The sequence below is a fragment of the Giraffa tippelskirchi genome, chromosome 10 (assembly GCF_054371585.1).
Source record: "Giraffa tippelskirchi isolate mGirTip1 chromosome 10, T2T-mGirTip1v1.2.pri, whole genome shotgun sequence".
Lineage (NCBI taxonomy): Eukaryota > Metazoa > Chordata > Mammalia > Artiodactyla > Giraffidae > Giraffa > Giraffa tippelskirchi.
In genome coordinates this window covers 1317635-1323634 of record NC_137284.1, presented here as the reverse complement: position 1 = coordinate 1323634, position 6000 = coordinate 1317635, and positions in this window count along the sequence as shown.

Below are 6000 nucleotides of genomic sequence, written 5' to 3'. Positions count from 1 at the left end.
ACACACTGACATGCATCAGCCATGGGTGCACATGTGTCCCCCTCCTGAAGCCCCTCCCACCTCCCTCCCCACCCCCTCCCTCTGGGTCACCCCAGTGCACCAGCCCTGAGCACCCTGTCTCATGCATCGAACCTGGACTGGCGATCTGTTTCATATATGGTAATATACATGTTCCAATGTTGTTCTCTCAGATCATCCCACCCTCACCTTCTCCCACAGAGTCCAACAGTCTGTTCTTTACATCTGTGTCTCTTTTGCTGTCTTGCATATAAGGTCATCATTACCATCTTTCTAAATTTCATATATATGTGTTAATATACTGTATTGGTGTTTTTCTTTCTGACTTACTTCACTCTGTATAATAGGCTTCAGTTTCATCCACCTCATTAGAACTGATTCAAATGCATTCTTTTTAATACCTGAGTAATATTCCGTTGTGTATATGTACCACAGCTTTCTTATCCATTCATCTGCCAATGGACATCTAGGTTGCTTCCATGTCCTGGCTATTGTAAACAGTGCTGCGATGAACATTGGGGTACACGTGTCTCTTGAACTGAATCATTTGAAATTATTGGCTTCATGGTGGTTGTTTAATCGCTAAGTCGTGTCCAATTCGTTCTTGAGCCCAAGGACCACAGCCCGCCAGGCTCCATTGCCCACTGGATTTCACAGGCAGGAATATTGGAGTGGGTTGCCATGACACATGACTGGGCACAGGAAAGCATAATATTTTTTAAAATATTTATTTTTATTTTTGGCTCGGGTTCCAGCTACCCTGTGGCATGTAGGATCTTAGTTCCCCCACCAAGGATCGGACCCACGTCCCCTGCATTGGAAGGCAGATTCTTAACCACTGGATCACCAGGGAAGTCCCAAGGAAGCCTGTTGGTTCATTGGGTGATTTTAAAGCATGGGAACTGAGACCTCCAAGCACACCAGTGCCCAGTGGCATCTTGGTGATACCAGTCCTTCATATTGTACATTTTTCCTCCTGGTCCTTTCCCTGTGGTTGGCTAAGCTTTGAGTGCGCTTCCTCTGGGAGGTTAAAGGTAGGTTTGTTACCAAAACAGTGGGTTCATCTCTTGGTGGATGTCGAGCGAATAGACACAACCAAGTCCAAAGATGGGGAGAAGGAAGGATTTATTACTTGAAGTTGTTAGGGTGGACTCTTATCCATTAGGACTGGGCGTCCTTACAAAGAGGAAAAAACAGTCTTTTATAGGAGGAAATTTGGACACAAACCTGTGTTAACCTGAAGACTGGATTTGCCTCTTCGCGAATGTTAAGCCAATAGACACAACCAAGCCAAAGATGGGGAGAAGGAAGGATTTATTACCTGCAGCAAGTTAAGGGAAATACAAGGGACCTTTTCCAAAGCAACATCTCCCTGAACAGCAAAACTGGGGAAGTTTTAAAGTTAGGGTCCATGAGTATTCATGAAGGGGCTTGAGCAGAGGAGAATTCAGCACAGAACTGGGGCAAAGGTCCAGAGTCCAAGCTTTAGTTGATTGAAGTCAGGAGGATCAACATCATTCCACCCTCCACCTGCTTGGGGGCGTTAGTTCCCACAGAACTCAAAGATATATTTATTATTATGTATATTCAGTACTCTTGCCTGGAAAATCCCATGGACGGAGGAGCCTGGTAGGCTGCAGTCCATGGGGTCGCTAAGAGTCGGACACGACTGAACGACTTCACTTTCACTTTTCCCTTTCATGCACTGGAGAAGGAAATGGCAACCCACTCCAGTATTCTTGCCTGGAGAATCCCAGGGACGGTGGAGCCTGGTGGGCTGCCATCTATGGGGTCGCACAGAGTCGGACACGACTGAGGTGACTTAGCAGCAGCAGCAGCCATTTCTGTCTCCAGGGGATCTTCCCGACCCAGGGATCGAACCCAGGTCTCCCACATTGGCAGGTACGTTCTTTACCACCTGAGCCACCAAGGAAACTCCTGGTTTTATGGCAAAAACAGCTAAATAGTAGCAGTTTCATAACTTTAGCCTATAAATGGATCAGTAACATTATTAACTTCAGTCAAAAATATTTCCCCTATGACCTTGTATTTTTATCCCCCACAGTATATTTATCATACGTATCTTAATATCCAAACATGAATATTCTAGTTAAAATTTTTTCATGGAGTTCTAGCTTAATTGAACTGTGGGAAGAGAATATTCTGTATATGATTTCAATCTTTTGAAGGGTTTACACACTTACTTTATGGTCAATCTTTTGTTAATATATCATATGTCCTTGAAAAAATATTTATTTTACAGTGTCGGCATCAGGCTTTGTGTGACTTGTAGGTAAGATTTCTTCATCGTGATGTCAAATCCTCCGTGTACTTGCTGGCCTCGTTTGGGGGGCTGTAACTGATCAAAGGTCCCAGCAGCTGTGCTCTGAAATCCGACACCCCACTTGACTGGAGCTGTAGGCTGCCTCCCTCCGATGACTCGGATTCCCAGGCAGGCTGGGTCCTGGGGGGCCTGGCTCTCCTTGAAGGAGGCGGGCGGCTGAAGGACTTCTCCAAGGCCTTGCCCAGCCTGACCCGGACCCTGCACTGCTCCAGCATCTCAGGACCCAGCTGGTGGGTCCAGCATCACAAGACCCAGCTGGTGGGTCCTGCAGGAGCTGGGGGAGTGCCCGTGCTGTTGGACGGTTCTTCCCTGTTAACAAAAAGACCGAGATACAAGTCAGGCGCAGTCACCCTCACAGTTCTTTGAATTTTCACAGATGTACACTCGTATCATCTCCGCCAAAATCACGATACAGAACCAGGTCACCCTCCGACGAGTCCACCCTCTCTTCAACCCCGGGAGCCCAGGCCGCCACTGATCTTTTCTCTGTTCCCGCGATGTTGCTTTTTCCAGATTGCTCTCTAAATGGACGTTGTGCCTTGCAAGAAAAGTTATGACAAACTTAGACAGCTTATTAAAAAACAGAGACATCACTTTGCTGACAAAGGTCTGGTTAGTCAGAGATATGGTTTTTGCAGTAGTCGTGTATGAATGTGAGAGTCAGACCACAAAGAAGGCTGAGCACCGAAGAACGGATGCTTTCGAACTGTGGTGCTGGAGAAGATTCTTGAGAGCCCCTTGAACAGCAAAGAGATCAAAGCAGTCGATCCTAAAGGAAATCAACCCTGAATATTCACTGGAAGGACTGATGCTAAAGCTGAAGTTTCAGTGCTTTGGCCAACTGATGAGAAGAGCTGACTCACTGGAAAAGACCCTGATGCTGGAAAAGATTGAAGGCAGGAGGAGAAGGGGGTGACAGAGGATGAGATGGTTGGATGGCATCACCGACTCAACGGGCACGAGTCTGAGCAAACTCCAGGAGACGGTGAGGGACAGGGGGCCTGGCGTGCTGCCGTCCGCAGGGTCACAGAGTCAGACTGAGACACTAAACAACAACAATGTAAACAGAATCTCACAACATGTATGTTTTCAAGTCTATCTTCTCTCACTAGTAATGAAGCCTCTGAGATTTACTCACCCTGTGTGTGTATAGGAATTTGCTTGTTTGCATCACGAAGCAATGTTCCATTCCCAAAATGAGGGTCAGTTTGGGCTGTTGCTGGGTTTTGGTAGTTACACATAAGTGCTTAGGGAGGCCCCTGTGATCCAGTGCTTAGGACTCAGCGCTTTCACTGCCCAGGCCGAGTTCAGTTACTGGTCGGGGAACTAAGATCCTGCCGGCCGTTCGGCAAAAATAACCAAACAGCAACAACAATAACAAAACCTCAAAAAACAAATAAACACTCACCGACGGGTTTCAGTGTGAACCTAAGTTGTTTTTTATCTCATTTGTGTAGATGACACTGTCAGATTGCTGAATCATATGATAAATTTATACTAAACTTATAAGAACCCAGCAAGCTCACTCCCATGGGACCGCCCCATTCTACACCATGGCCAGTGGTGTATACGCTCCCGTTGCTGCCATCTCTGTCAGCACTTGAGATGATCTAGGTGGTTTTTTTTTTATTGTAGATGCTCTAAAACGTACACAGGGGACTTCCCTGGTGGTCCAGTGGTTAAGAATCACCTTGCAATGCAGAGGATGCGGGTTCGACCCCTGGTTGGGGAGCTAGGATCCCGTGTGCGGAGGGGCAAGTAAGCCCGTGAGACTCAAACACAGCCCACCAGCTTTGACAACAGGTCCCTCGTACACAGCAGAGATCCCGGGGCCGCAACCAAGACCCAACACAGCCAAATAAGTTCATTTAAAACAATAATAATAAAATAAAAAGTATGTAGCTCTCCTTGATGACATGTGACGTGGAACTTCTTTTATTTTTTTAATTGAAGGATAATTGCTTTACAGAATTTTGTTGTTTTCTGTCAAAACTCAACATGAATCAGGCAGAGGTAAACCTATATCCTTTCCTGGGCTTCCTCGCCATTTGTGTGTCTCCTTCAGTGAAACACCTGTTTCAGCCTTTTGCTCATTTTTGATATTCATTCCTTTCTCAGCTTTGAGAATTCTTGATGTGGGCTTCCCACATACACAGCCCAGGGGCCTTAGACAGCAGACACTCCCCGTCTCCAGCTCTGGAGGCTGGAACCCCAGACCCAGGTGCGGGCGGGGCTGGTCCTCCTGAGGCCCCCCTCCTGGGCCCGCTGGCATCTTCTCATGGACACCAGTCCTGGGGGCTAGGCCCCCCCAGTGACCTCACCGTGCCATCACCCCTTTAAAGGCCCAGCTCCAAACACAGCCACACTCCGGGGCCCTGGGCGTCAGGACTCGAACACAGGGATCCGGGACACAGTTCCCCGTGCAAATGTCCCTGCTGAACACATCCTCCCGAGCTGAGGGCCGCGGTTTCCGCGGTTTCTGCAGGTTTCTGATAAGCTTTGAAGTCAGGTGACTTCAGTCCTCTCGTCTCTCTAAGTTGCTTTGGTTAATCCGGGTCTTTTTCATTGCTGTGTATATTGTAGTATAATACTTCCTTCCTCTCCAGTTCTCTGGAAGGATCTGTGCAGAATTTATACTATTTCTTTTCTGCATGTTTGGTAAAATTCACCCTGTGAAGCCGTCTGGGACTGAAGTTTTCTTAGTGGGAAGTTTTTTTTTTTTTTGAAGCCAAAATTAAATTTCTTTAGTCAATACAAAATTATTTGATTCTGTGTTTCTTCTTGAGTGAGCTGTGGAAGATTGTGTCATTCACCGATTTTGTCTAGTTTATCTAATTATCTAAATTATCAAAAGTATTGATGCAAAGCTTCTCTGATGGTTCCCTTTCCTGTCTTTTGATGTCTGTGGAATATGTAGAGATTATGCTTTTGTCAGAGGATGAGATGGTTGGATGGCATCACCGACTCAATGAACACGAGCTTGAGCAAGCTGCGGGAGCTGGTGGTGGACAGGCAGGCCTGGTGTGCTGCAGCCCATGGGGTCGCAAAGAGTCGGACACGACGGAGTGACGGAACAGCAACAGCAATGCTTTTGTCACGTGCGATCCTGTTAGCTTCTGTTTCCTCTCTTTTTGTGGTCAGTCTGGCTAAGAGTTAGTCAATTCTGTTGATCTCAGAGAACCACCTTTCAGGCTCATCGATTCTCTCTACCGCTTTCCTGTTTTCAATTTCATTGATTCTCACTCTGATCTTTTACATTTTTCTTGTTTTTTTTTTTAAGTTGAATTAATTCCTTGTCTCTCTAATCAGTTAAGGTGAGAACTGAGGCCTTTTCATTGAGAATGGCTTTTTTAATCTGTACATTAATACTCTAAACTGTGAAAACAGAAATTCAGAGAGTGATTCACTTCACTTTCTTTCTTTGGAAGTAATTTCTAACTTACATCCTGACCTATTCTTTGATCTGTGGATGTTTTAGCGGTTTGGTATTTTGTTTCCAAATACACAGGTATTTTAAAGATTTCTTCCTGCTATTAAGACCTAATTTAACTCCATCTGGTCAGACAACATATTTTCTATGACACAAAATGTTAAAACTGGGCTGAAACATACTCTCTGCTCCAGACTGTGATCCCCCT